The sequence below is a fragment of the Ursus arctos genome, unplaced genomic scaffold, assembly GCF_023065955.2.
Source record: "Ursus arctos isolate Adak ecotype North America unplaced genomic scaffold, UrsArc2.0 scaffold_22, whole genome shotgun sequence".
NCBI classification, from domain to species: domain Eukaryota; kingdom Metazoa; phylum Chordata; class Mammalia; order Carnivora; family Ursidae; genus Ursus; species Ursus arctos.
Window position 1 is genome coordinate 38,953,257 of NW_026622897.1, and position 14,043 is coordinate 38,967,299.

A 14,043-nucleotide genomic window follows, 5' to 3' on the forward strand; every position below is an offset into this window, starting at 1 on the left:
CTTGAGATCAAAACCTGATACATAATACTCATAGGAACTGTGAACTTGGATAGATTAATTACCTTTTTTACCTTTCCCCATCTGGAAAAAACGGAGGCAATAATAGAACCATCTTCATAGGATTGACGTGATAGCATAATTTGACATTTCACATAAATTTCCCCATAATTTCTTCTACATAGTAAGCGCTAAAATGTTAATTGCTCTTGTAGTTAATAATTAGTATTCATGTTATATACTTTCTGTTAAACAAAGTGTATCAGTAAAAATAAGGTCATTGTTCATGTAGTTTAGTTTACCTTATTTTGTTTTACAGGCAGAGACAAATCAGTGTTGATTCATTGACTGTTAAGTGCTGTTCACAGGGTTACCAAGCAAGAGGGCCTTACCTGGACATTACTTATAATTAAGAACACTGTAAAATTTGTGAAGCACTATTACTTACAAAGTAGGAAGTTAGGAAGTATCATTTTCCACAGGACTAACATGACACCCAGGAAGATCAAGAAGTATTGCCAACAAACCAGACGGACATGTACTTTAGCTGGGGACTCAAGTGCAAGCCTCCTGCTATCTAATTCAGTAATTTGGGCAACATACTCTACCTGCCTTTATCATAGGAATGTAAATGCATTATTTTTTGTAGTTTATAGTGTGTTTTCATCATCCTTACAACATCTTGTGAGGTAGGTATTAGCTCTAATTGACCCCATTGCCACCACTAGAAAAACAAACCAGATTACATCCCCTGGGGACAGGTGAGTCAGTAGTAGTCTCTCTACTTGACAGGTGGTGCCATTCAGTGTCTGTACATATTTCAAAGATTGCTGAGGTATCATGTTTTTTTACATTTCAGAGCTTGCTGGTCCATTAGAGAAGCTGAACCTCCCATAGTTAGAATTCTGGATAGGGACATAACCTAAAGGCATTCTGCTAAACAACTCAATCAATATATATTTATTACATGACTGTATGTTAAATGTATATGTGTGTTTACATACATACATAGATTATTATAACTTTGTTAAGTGGCTATTGTGTGCTTAGACAGGAGGATAAACTTGTGTTATAATTTAATTATAATAAATTGAAGATAAGATTATCACTTTTCTTCCTCCTGATTATCCTTATGTTGATGCCTAAAGACTGATACTTAGGAAACATTTTAAGCATTCCCCAAAATTGTATCTTTACAAAAGATCCTTATGCTAATTATTTAAAGATTTATTTATTTATTTGAGAGAGAACTCGGGGGAGCATGGTGGGGGCAGGAGGAGAAGGGAGAGGGAAAGAATATCAAGTGGACTGATCCCCCACAGAGTGTGGAGCCCAATGTGGGGCTTGATCTCAGGACCCTGAGACCATGACCTGAGCTGAAATCAAGAGTCGGATGCTTGGGGCACCTGGTTGACTCAGTCGGTTGGGTGTCTGCCTTCAGCTCAGGTCATGGTCCTGAGGTCCTGGGATCGAGCCCCATGTTGGGCTCCCTGCTCAGCAGAGAGCCTGCTTCTCCCTCTCCTGCTCCCCATGCTTATGCTCACTCTCTCTCTCTCTCTCTGTCAAATAAATAAATAAAATATTTTTTTAAAAAAGAGTCGGATGCTTAACCAACTGAGCCACCCAGGTGTCCCCCCTTATGCTAAATTTTTAGATCAAATATATAGCTTATTCAATTTTAATGCAATTTATAAGCACCCTACATAAATAGTAATTGATGAAATGTGGTAGAGCCTCCCTAATGTCATTGTTAAAATTGACACAGAGTTCTAGAGAGTGAAACCTTGTTATTCAATACAACTTTTTCCATTCTTCAGAGGTCAACCTTCTTGGGTAAGAATTAAGCCGTTTCCATGAAATGAAGTCTTCTCTGTAGCAAATCCAGTTACTTAAAGTTAATCTGGTAGAAGGACAAACTCCAAATAACTAATGAAAATTTTCTAGGTGTCTTGATTTTGATAGGGACAACAGTGAGAAGTTTAGAAGCTCCACTTGGAGCATCTCCCTGAGGAAATGTCCCCTCTGTACTCTAGATCTTCTCTAGAAAACAAGGTGGTTTCCTTGGTTCAATAGTTGGAGTTTTTGTCTGTAGATACATTCTTTTCTTCTACCACATCTATTGGCTGCCCTATTGCAGAAGAATTTGCTACATGAGAATTTATGTTTCTATTTACTATACACATTGATATTTTTACTTATACCTTCTTCGTTCCTGATCCCTGCCTTTCCAGTTGTGCTTAAGGTGGTTGGGAAACTATCAGTGATTTTTTTTTTCAGATTTAAATGGTTAGAAATATTCTGAAAATTTAGGAATCTTCATATTGATTTCTTTGGAAAACAACACAATAAAATTGCGAAACATTTTATTTCACACTTGTGTTTTAGAATTCAAAGCAAGTTGTAGATACAAACAGGATTATATTTCAAGCATCAGGAATAGGTGGGTTTGTAGTACACGTCATTTGATGTTAACTGGGGAGCTCTGATAAAATGACTACCCTCTGTGAGTAATACCCTCCTGTGTTTAATTTTATACTTTAAAAGTTGCTTGTTTATTGAGAAGACACACACCAAAAAAATGTCAGAGCTTATTATCAGGGTGATCTAGGAAAGAAGAAAGATGAAGGATTTTCCAAATAATTTTTATAGAATACTAATTTTTGTGCCTTATAATCTGTTATTGAGGGTTGCTGCAAATGAATTATGTCAGCATTTGAATTTTAATGGTATTTTATTGAGCTGTTTTTATTGCCCTCACCTATATTTTATGTGTATCAAATTGGAATTAAAACTTTATAATACACATTGAAGTAATTGGAAACGTTCTAAAGACTATATAAATCAGTGAGTTAATATTTAGGAAACTTTGATAGATTTAAAAATTATGAAGAACTTCAGACTACTTCCCCTATAAATTAATTCAACCTTTTGTTACATCTGAAATACAGAAAATTTTCATGTCTAGTCCATCAAAAAGTAAACAAACAAAAAACATGTACTTAGTACCCATTGTCAAAGTTGCTAGAGTATCAGGAAGCATCTGCATTTGCTGAACATTCCTGTTATATATAGTTCTTAATAGGACATTGTTTCAACTTACCAAACTCTTGTTTTCTATAAACAGCTTTAGTTTTTAAGTGTTCTTATTAAAATTTAGCAGTGAAAACTGAACTTGAAGCCCCAGAGGGTGTCTGCTTACTACCACATTAAAAATATATATATCAGTAGTAACCTATAAAATTATTTACCTTTTCGTTGTTCATGTCACATTGTTTAATCAGATCAAAATAAAATCTCAGCAGCAATTAAGGTAGAGCACTTTGATTCCATACTTGCATAGTAGACTATGGATTTGATGGTAAGACTTTTGCTATGTTTCAGTTACTTCATTCCAAAGTAATGAGATATTTTGGCATCTCTACTTTATCATCTAATAACAGGTTCTACCCTACTACTTAATCCTCCTTGCCTGTCTCTGAGTCATTAGAAAGTTGATTAGCATGCCATCTTCCATCTTAAGTTATTGATACAAAAACATTCAACTAGACAGCATTGATCTGCTCTGTCAGACACGGTGTGAATTCTAGGGACACAAAAATAAAATATGGTGCTTGCCTTCATGGAATTAACAGTATAACAAAAGAAGTCACAGAGAAACAGATAATTATGATGAAATGGAATTAATGGTATATCTGAAATGTGCCCATAGTATTTACAAGCACAGTGGAAGGAACAGTTTATTCTTTTAACAAAGCAGAGGCTGGCAAAGACTTTGGTGATATTCTGGCATGAGCAAGTGCAATGTAATGGCTAGCAGAAACTTTCCAGTTAATGCAAGTGATAAACATCCCAAACAAAAGAGAACAGTCATAATGGTGTAAAAGAAAATTGTGATGTGGCTTTAGAAACTTGATATATTTTGGTGTGATTAGAGCTGTTGCTTTTAGTCTCCCCCACCATGTGGCCAACATGAACCACATTAAGAAATGCATTTTACATCATAATTCAATGAATACATGTACTAACATACTTCTGTTACTACATATGATATAATCTGGTATTTTCAATTGTATTCTACTCTAATCTTTTCATTCAAACAAGTGCTAGTTATAACTCATGAAACTGGTTGTATAACCCACCAATGTCATAACCCATAATATGAATAAATATTGGGCCATAGCTTAGCATGCAAGTATAAATGGAAGGTGAAGACGAATTAGTGAGAAATGAGGCGGGAAATATTCAGCTGAGGCAGAATAGTACAGAGTTTTGTGCTGCCACTAAGGAGGGGTTTTTTGGAGGGGTAAACAAAAATCATGATAATGATGAACAGGATGTAATAGATATTAATCATACATGTAGACATATTCTAGGCAGCTTACATATATTTATTTCATCTTTATAATAACTCTATGAGGTAGGGACTATTATTTTCATCTTCTTCTTACCAATGAGTACGGCTGAGCCACAGAGAGTAATGTGATTTGTTAAGGAATAGGCAGTTGGTAAATGACAAAGCACAGGGACTGAATCCAGGCAGTTTGTCTCTAAGGCACATACTCCTAACCACGATATTTACTCATATGGCAGATATGATACTCATGTGGGCATAGTCTTAGTCTGTATTTTAAGATAACTTAGGAGCATTGTGAAAGGCTGGAGTCTGAGGGACTAGCTGTCATCCCATAATTCATCAATATTTGCATTAGAATGAAATTCTTTTTTCCATCCATTATGAAATTTTTTTCTACCATCCGTCGATCTAGCCATTTCTGTGTACCTGCCAGCCACACAGGTGTGGTAAACAGAAAACCACATCAGCCAGAGGGGAACCTCAGGCCTGTGTCATATAAAGGTCTTTGAGTCTAAGCTCCCACTGAATACCTTCCAGCGAACTGCAAATCTCTAGAATAATCCTCCCCACTCCCTAAGTAGTTCAAAGGTGAGCCTCTTTGTTAGCCCTTCAGTTTCCTTAGGCTGCTGTCTGTGTGTGTGTGTGTGTGTGTGTGTGTGTGTGTGTGTGTGTGTGTGTGTTTGTTTTAAGATCTTATTTATTGAGATAGAGAGCGCATGTGTCTGAGTGCTCAAGTATGCAAGGAACAGAGGGAGAGAGAGAAAGAATCTCAAGCAGACTCTGTGCTGAGCAGGAGCCTGAGGTGTGGCTGGATCTCATGACCCTGAGATCATGACCTGAGCCGAAATCAAGAGTTGGATGCATAACCAACTGAGCCACCCAGTTGCCCCTAGGCCACTGCCTTTTTTTATTCTCTGCTTTGAGCAGCTCCTGCCATTGTAATGTTTGTCTTCTAAGTCAATATATTTTTCCAGTCTACTATATCTTTCCTCTTTAAAACTTATTTCTGTCCTTCTCTTTGGGTATGAGAGGCTGATGTTCCCATCTGTGAATTCAGCTATTACCAAATTCCCAAAGGAATGATGGCACAGGAGAGAGTGAGCCCACCATCCTGTGTGATATTTTTACCAGTTCATATGTACCAGCACCAGTGCAGAGCAAATATTTCATTAAGGGACATGGGTGACTCCATTCTCTTCTAACTCAGGATGAGTTTTCCACCCTGAAGAGTTTAAGGGTGTCCTTTGTTTTCTTTTCTGAGTTGAAAATGATTTTAATTTCTGTTTTAAGGCCAAGTTTGGCAAATTGTATGCCAAATTTGGCTCACCACCTGTTTTTGTATGTCCCTCTAACTATGAATATGAATGGTTTTTACATTTTTAAATAGTTTAAAAAATTAAAAGAACAATAATTTGTGACATGAAAATTATGTGAAATAAGATTTCGGTGCCCCAAAATAAAGCTTTATTAGAAGATAACATTTGTTTCTGTTTTCTATGGTGGCTCTTATTCTACAACAGCAGAATTGAGTAGCAGTTGTGTCAGAAATGATGTGGCCCACAAAGCATAAAATATTACTCTCCAGCCTCTTGCAGAAAAAATTTTGCAATGCCTAGTCTAAGTCCTGAAACAAATTCATGTTTAACCTCTGCAGTCTTATAGGTCTTCATGCAAATGTGGACCTTCTCTGATATCAGACTTAATAAAGTGAGTTTGATCACTTGGCTTCCTAGATTAGAAAACCACAGAATTTATTGTAAGATAAAATTGGGTGTGACTTGGAACAGATTAGTGGCTAAAGGTCATAAACACCAAGATTTTTTATTTCAAGCATATATATCTTCCTGGGAATCTTTTATCTTTGATGCCAAATATATATTCTCAGTTTAGAGCTATGGTTTTTTGCATATAGCAATTTAGAAAAAGATGAATTCTTTATACCTCTGAAGTAGAATATATTTAAATAGTTAAGAGATGGCCAAGTAAAAACCACTTTACAATTGCTTGCTTTTGTTGAGGTTTCAAATCACAACTGGAACTGCTAAATATGTGGACAGCCTTCCTCCCAACAGTGTTATTTTAAGTAAGAATGTGGTAAATCTCATCATTGATTTAAATTTCTTTTTTGTGTGTGCACCATTTTACAACTATACAAAAGCAGTCATTAGTAATGGAAAAAAATTATTTTGGTGTTTTGGGATTGTATGATAAGGTGACTCATTTGGTAACCAAAATTATTGAAATTTGTGAATCTGTAAAGCCTGGGCACTAGATAACAAGTATGTTTGCAACTGGACACATACATTGAGAGAAATAAGGTAAGATCTGCCATTTTTATGCACAATAATAAACAGCTTTCACTGACTTTATCAGTACGTTTTGCTTAATACAGACAGCTTCTTACTCTTCTGATTTTAGAGTAGATTTTGTGTCTTTTTCCTTTGTATCCAGTCAGTAATAATATGAAGCCAAACTGAATGCTCTCCAGAGACCATGCAGCCCACGCTTGCCTCAAGAGCCTGGTGATTTACTGACTCCAAGTTGGAGAGATGACCTCTACAATTACTGTACAAACCCAGGGAGAAGTGAAGTGAGCTCACTGTAAAAAGATTTCAGGCATTGAGAAAACTTGCCTTATTTGGTAAATGTGGTTAACTGGTCCCAGCTGGTAATGCTGGTGAGCTCATTGTGAGATGTATTGTCTCTTTAAGCCAAATTCTTGAATTTTTTTTAACCATTAGAATTTAGACTGCCAAGTGATATTTGTTTAGTTTTTATTGATGTACCATGGACTAAAAATCTGAAAGGGCAGTATTCCATTTTGAAAATTAAGCTCAAATGCATTGATACTTTGAAAATTTTCTGTATGTATTTTCTGATCTATTATGTTGTTTACTTAGCCTTTGGGAAATTTTGGTTTTAATTTATTCCTCAAAGAACAAGACTCCTTTGGGAAATAAATTCACATGTAGTGTGGGGCTTTACTATACTTTAATACTCATGTAAGGCTACTCTATACATTAGAATTTTAGGATGGAATCTCTTAATTATGTTTTCTTTAATTACCAAGTAGCACTTAATGTTTAGAAAAGAAAGATTGTAGCTTCTCATGCTTCTCCGTAAAATTCCTACTTAGGTTTGATTGTATTCTGAGTTTGGCTTTTCAGTGAGTATTTTGTTTTGGAGGAAAAAGCACAGATTTTGAGTCAGAGACCTTGGTTTTGAATCCTGGCTGTGTCATGTGTGAACTTGTTGACTTCAGGACAGTTAATTAACTTTCATGCCAGTAAAAGGTGATACCTATTCTTCCCAGGATTTGTGAGAGTTAATATATATGTGAAAGTTCTTAGTACAAGATTGATGCTTTAAAAATGTCAGTTTCCCACTCATTCTGTTCAAGCAGTGGATTAATTGCAGCTTTTCCTTGGCCTCACTTTTAAACTGTCTCTTTTGAATAATATTTATAGAACCTAGCTGATTCTCTCTGTCCCATTATTAATTTTCCATGTGGTAACAAGAGAGACCATGTTCTCCATATCCTTATCATGCAAAATGTAGTTTAGCAGCACCAACTAGGAGTTTATTAGAAATGCAGAATCTTTGGTCCCACTCCAGACTTAACTGAATTAGTATCTTCATTTTAACAAGATCTCTAGTTGATTGAAATGCACAGTGAAGTTTGAAAAGTACTGCTATGTATCACTTCATTGGACTCCTCAGCTCTAATAAGTGTGGCCCTCTCTACGTTGGAGATTATCCCTGGGTTTGAAATATTTGAATGACCTCAGAGAGGTGTGACCCAGGAGAGAAATGTGAAAGAGATATTTGTTTCTCCTTCTGTGCTTACTTGTCAATTCTGTGCATACGTGAACTTCCCTCAGTGTACCACCATCTTCTCTGACTAGACTGTAATTGTAAACTCCTTCAGAGAAAGGTATTCTTTTCTTTTTCTTTCTTTTTGGGGGGGGGGGTAAAGATAGTGCTCATGAGTGTTGCTGTGTGTTTCTTGCGGCACAAGATCACAGACTGGTATCACCATTCCTTTTTGGCTTATTCCCATCTTCTACCCTTAGTTTCCCATCTACTTTGCCACTTACATTTCAATCAGGCTTTGAGCTGGTGAATTCTGGTTGGTTTTAATTCCTTTCCTCCTGCTAGCCATACTATAGTAGCTTTTTCTTCCCTTACTTTCTAAACTGTTGATAGTGACCTCTTCCTCCTCTCTACTAGCTTCCTTATGCATCCTTTAGATCTCCTTCATCTTTTACAATTTCCTTTCTGTCCTTATTTTGGTTTTTGGGTAAGAAGTCTTTGGCAGAAGGATTAAAATCTACAACAAAAAGTTGGGGGAGCTCAAATTATAAGATCTCTTAGCCTGAGACCTGTGGGTTTTAGCAGTCACCGAACCCTTGTCCTGCTCAAAACACAGCCTTTGAGCTTGGCTCTAATTTATCTTTCTACATATCTATCTTCATATCTCTACTGAACTCTTAGAAGACAGATTCTGTATTCATCTTGATATCCCCACTGCCTGGCACAGAGTAACACAGTATAAATATTGGTGTTGATATATCATGTCCGTTTGCCCAATAGCAAAATTCCAAAGACTGAAGGGGCTGGATACTTGATTTGGGAAGCTGTAAAGAAAAGTATTGATAAAAATACTTAGTAAGACCAGAAAAAGGGACAGGTTTAATCATTGGGATCTAAAAGAAGGATGGTAGGAGTCTTTGTGGGGGTCCTTGAATAACCTCAGAGGTGAATATGGTTCTCACACTGCCGTATGTTTTTTAGAAATAATATCTGGGATAGTTTATAATGTCTAGACAATTTTGAACATTTTGATGCTAGTAATAGCACTTATGACAACAATCTGTGAAGTTAGTTTTTCATCCTTAATATTAATCTTATGAACAAGGCTAACCTTAAGCATAATTAGAATGAGAACTCAGATAGTGGATATTTCTCCCACTTTGATTTCATTCACTTGTACCGTGTGGTCATGCCATACATATGGTCTTTCCCATATATCCTCATTATAGGATATAATATACAGTTGTTTAGTGTCTGGATCATAACATAAGACCTACCAACCTGGGATTGGTATCATTTGGTTTTCTTTAGTTACTGTTAATTGTTCAAGTTATCGTTTCAGCAAAATTTTTAACAGTAGTAATTAAAACTTAAAACTTCTTTTAAAAGCAGTAAGGTTTTTGTTGTTGATGGTGGTGGTTTAACATAAGCCACATCAGTCTTTTTGCTCTATTGTCCCAAAAATCCAATCCAAGGCTTTGGGTAGCATTCTTTCTTTGACTCTGTTGTATTTGTTTTCAGGTTCAGCTTCATTTAGAAGCTAGGAATTTATTTTTGTAAATAATCTTATAAACCTAATAAACTCAAAAGATGTTGAAAGGAATCATTTGCTACTATCTAGCAAATTGGTCCAAATATGTTACATAGAAGCCAAAATGGAATCATTTGTTGATGAAGTCACAAAAATAAAAGTGTCATTGGTGAAACAAAAAAGCTATAGCACTTTGCCTGCTATTTAATTCAGGTTTTGTCTTCCTACCTCTCTCAGTTTCTTTTCTGTTAAGATTTTACTATAGAGAAATTTATCATTCATATTTTAGGATATTTCTAAATCCTTCCTGGGCATTCCCCTCTGGAGAACTAATAACCAGACAAAGGAATTTCTGGATTCAGGAGAGATGTGGAATTTTCTTAGGGTACAAAGGGAGTTGAATTCTACTGGAAGCCCACACCCTAGTAAGAATGCTAAAAGCAGTGAATCTTGGAAATGCCAAAGTGGGTAGAGAGCCTGGGTGGCTGTACAGCAGTGAAAAATTGGAAATTTTTGGATTGCATATCATTTGGTTAAGTGTCCTTATAGATTCAAATCTAACCAGTTCTTCCTGTCTGGTCTTCCCTGACCATGAGCCTGAGATTGGGTGCACAACTGGCTTGTCTCAGAATGTATTTCCTTCCTCACTGGGTATGTGGCAGATACTCAGTTGCCAGATTAGATCTGGCAGCACCCAAAGATGACCTCCTCTGTATATGAGGCAGAATTTATCAAATAATGTAGTTGAGATATAGATTCTGATGGACTCCAAAGACTCCCTCCTCTTCTGCTATGCCCTGAGGAAAATAAACAACCATTTTCCCTTCATGCCTGACAGGGCATAAATCAAGGAAAACAGTCCAAAGATTGGGTCCTCTGATTTCATCAACTCAGCTGTAGCCAGAAGAGAGTTTAGGGAACCAAGTGTACTGGTAATGTTACATTGAGTTGATTTCCTGTAAAGTCTTATAGAATCTTTAATGACAAGAAATCAGGTAGCTGATTCTTCTGAGGCATGTGAGACAAATGAGAACAGATAGCACCCTACTGACATGTATTTTTTTATACACCAACAAGCACTTAATTCTGATACTACCTGGAGAATAGTGTGAGATCCCATAGGTTAAGCATTCAGTCCTACACACCCATCCCCCCAACCCCCACTTTCAGATGCCAATCACAAGTCCAGTGTCACCTATACTTATGGCCTACTGGCTATAGATTGAGCTTCTCATGACTCTTGCCTTTGCTAGAACAGCTCACAGAACTCAGAAAAACATTTTACTTATTAGACCACCAGTTTATTATAAAAGGATTTAACTCAGGAATAGCCAAATGGAAGAGATGTATAGAGGAAGGGATATGGGAAGGGGTGTGGAGCTTCCATACTCTACCAGCACATCCATGTGTGCACCAATGTAGAAGCTTTCCAAACCTAATCTTTGTGCGGTTCTATGGAGGCTTCATTACATGGGCACAATTGATTAAATCATTGGCCATTGGTGATTTGATTTAGTTTCCAGGCCCTCTCCCATCCCTGTAGGTTGTGGTGGGGACAAGAGGGTAGGACTGAAAATTTCAATCCTATAATCACATGGGTGGTTCCCCTGGCAACCAGCCCTCCTCCTTGGGGGCTTTGCAAAAGTTGCCTTATTAACATAAACTCAGGTATGATTGAAGTGGTCTTATTATGAATATCAAGACATATTTATCATTCTTAGGAAATTTCAAGGTAGTTTTAGGAGCTCTGTGCCAGAAATGGGGATGGAGACCACATATGTATTTATTATTATAAGACAGTATCACACTTTTCAACCCCACAAAAGAAAGCATTACCAAAAACATGGCTTATGGCTTAATCCTAATTCCAAGAAAATATTTCATAGGGCATTTATTCACAGGTGAATCAGGAACAAAAGTATGTGTAGCCCATAGCAAGTTTCTTTTATTTTCCTGTCCTTTTCTCTCCTCCCCCTCCTCTCTCAGTTGCTCCTATTTGTATATTGTCTTCAGATCGTTAGGTCTAAAAACAACCTTCTACATGGCAGGTAGACATTTTTCTTATTCCTAGAGGTACAAACATGGGTAAGCCACAGGATATAACTCAAAGTCAGCACCTATCGATGGGTAAAATAGAGACTGTTTATGTATATGCCATGATAAATGCTGACTTAGAGGTGTATGTAGATACGAAAAGTTCTTTGAGAGTACAAAAGGGCACTTGATCTAATGTGGAAGTCCAGTCTCTGAAAAGGTGATCCTGGAGGTGTCTTGGTGGATAAGTGAGAGGAAAGTGGATATAGCCAGAGGAAGAAGGGTTTTTCTGGTGGAACAAAGAGCAGAGACAAAACAAGCAAGAGATTATAATGGTATGTGGGAAGAACTTCAGGAATGTTGGTATTACTAGAACGTGAGATAGGAAGTTGGAAGTGTTGGAGATAAGACCAAAGACAGATGGAAGTGCTACATTCTGAATGGCCTTGTTTGCTTTGCTAAGAGGTTTGGACTTTGTTCTTTGGCTTTGGGGAACCATTTCCCTAGGGGCACATGATAGAGAGAACTGTGTTTTAGATTAATTATTCTAAGTAAAATAGGGGTAACAGTAGAAGGACCAACAGCTGCAAGGAAGACCAGGTAAGTATTAATTAGATCAGCTGGGAGATAACAAAGTCCAAAATTATTGCATTAATTTTGAAATATATTTTATTTCTTCTTGAACTAGTATTTTTGTTTTCTTTTTTTATTATGTTCAATTAGCTGACATATAATACATCATTAGTTTTTGATGTAGTGTTCAACAATTCATTAGTTACGTATAATACCCGGTGCCCATCACCACATGTGAAATATATTTTAAAACTTTCTTCTGTTTGTATATTTTGGAGGCAGAAATCATAGGTAGGACCTATGGATGTAGATTTTTTAAATTAAGATTTTATTTATTTATTCATGAGAGACAGAGAGGGGCAGAGGGAGAAGTGGGTCTTGATTCCAGAACTCTGGGATCATAACCTGAGCTGAAGGAGATACTTAACTGGGTGAGCCAGCCACACACCCTGGATACAGATGTTTAAAGAAAAAGGAGGAGTCTGAAAGAATGGCAGGTTTCCTTATCTCAGTTCATGGAATAACCATAAAAATGTCTTGATTTTTTCTAGCTAAAAACCTTTGTCATTTTTTATGCCTGACGTCACCCCTCATGTCCATACAGCCACCAAGTCATGAAAGATTTATATTGGTAACTTTGTACTTATTCCTGTACTGTCTTTTTTCAGACCCCAATTATCTCTTACTTGTACTTCCCCTCTCAAATGCTTCCTTTATTTTGCTACCAGAGGAATCTCCCTTAAAAAAAGTCTGATCATTCTCTGTCCCTCAACCTCCCTCCCAGTAAAAAAATCTCTGAATAACATAAACATAAGGTGTCTAGAGTATAAAACTTCTTAGGATGTACAGAAGATTTTGGCAGCCATAATTTATCCCCCAAATTGCTTTCTTGGTTTTAGCCCATGTCTTGATTTACATTGATCGTGAGCTGGTCACCACTGCCTGACTGCTGTATTTTATTATTTTTGTTTTGCTTTGTCTCTTCCCTACACTAGACCATGAGGGCCTCCAGAATAGGCGGTATATCTTACTCATGTATGGGCCTTAGTGTCCTGAGTACTTAGTATCATTGAATAAATCAGGATGTTTGGGGGAAAGGGTAACCTTTCTTAGATGATCCCCAGAAGAAAGCACTAAAAGGAAAAATATATAGTAAAATGTCCTGAACTGAAAACCCTATGTAATATGGACAGAGACACTGGACAAGTTGCAACAATCTAAGTACCTTGAAAGATAAGGCTTTCACTTTATGTATTTTGGGACTAGCCCTGTTGGGGCAGTCTAGCAATGCCCTGGGAGTAGAATGTTCTGAGAAAAGATGCTTTGGCTGGTGGCTCTTTATCTGTATCACATTTTAACTAATAGCAGTCTGCTTCTTGAATATTACATTTGCTAATTAATCAGTTATACTGATTCAAGTTCAAAAAAGTGGTGCTGTAGGCTTATCTCTAATTCACACTGCAAAATCTGGGGTTTAGGCCTATATTTAGAAAGCATAATAAAAAGAAGCCATCTTTGTTTATACAAATGGAACTGAATGTGTGTGTTATCTAGAACCAAATGAAGAATGTGACATTCAGGAAGAAGACCTTATAGCAGCTTCTAGAAAAGTGTTAATATGTCAGGTTTCAGTCGGTCATCATAATTCTCAAGTACTGTCAAGTTAGCTATTGATTTCTGTCTGCCCTTAGAAGCACATTTTATTTCTGGGTTTCCATATATTGTCTGTGACTGAGCTCTC

At 36.8% G+C, this 14,043-nt stretch overlaps 1 protein-coding gene across 10 annotated transcripts in view; it reads left to right on the forward strand.

Moving 5' to 3' along the window:
• ARHGAP42 (Rho GTPase activating protein 42) overlaps positions 1-14,043 on the forward strand; it is a 317,870-nt gene that overhangs the window by 176,270 nt on the left and 127,557 nt on the right. The gene's annotated exons all lie outside the window — the stretch shown is intronic.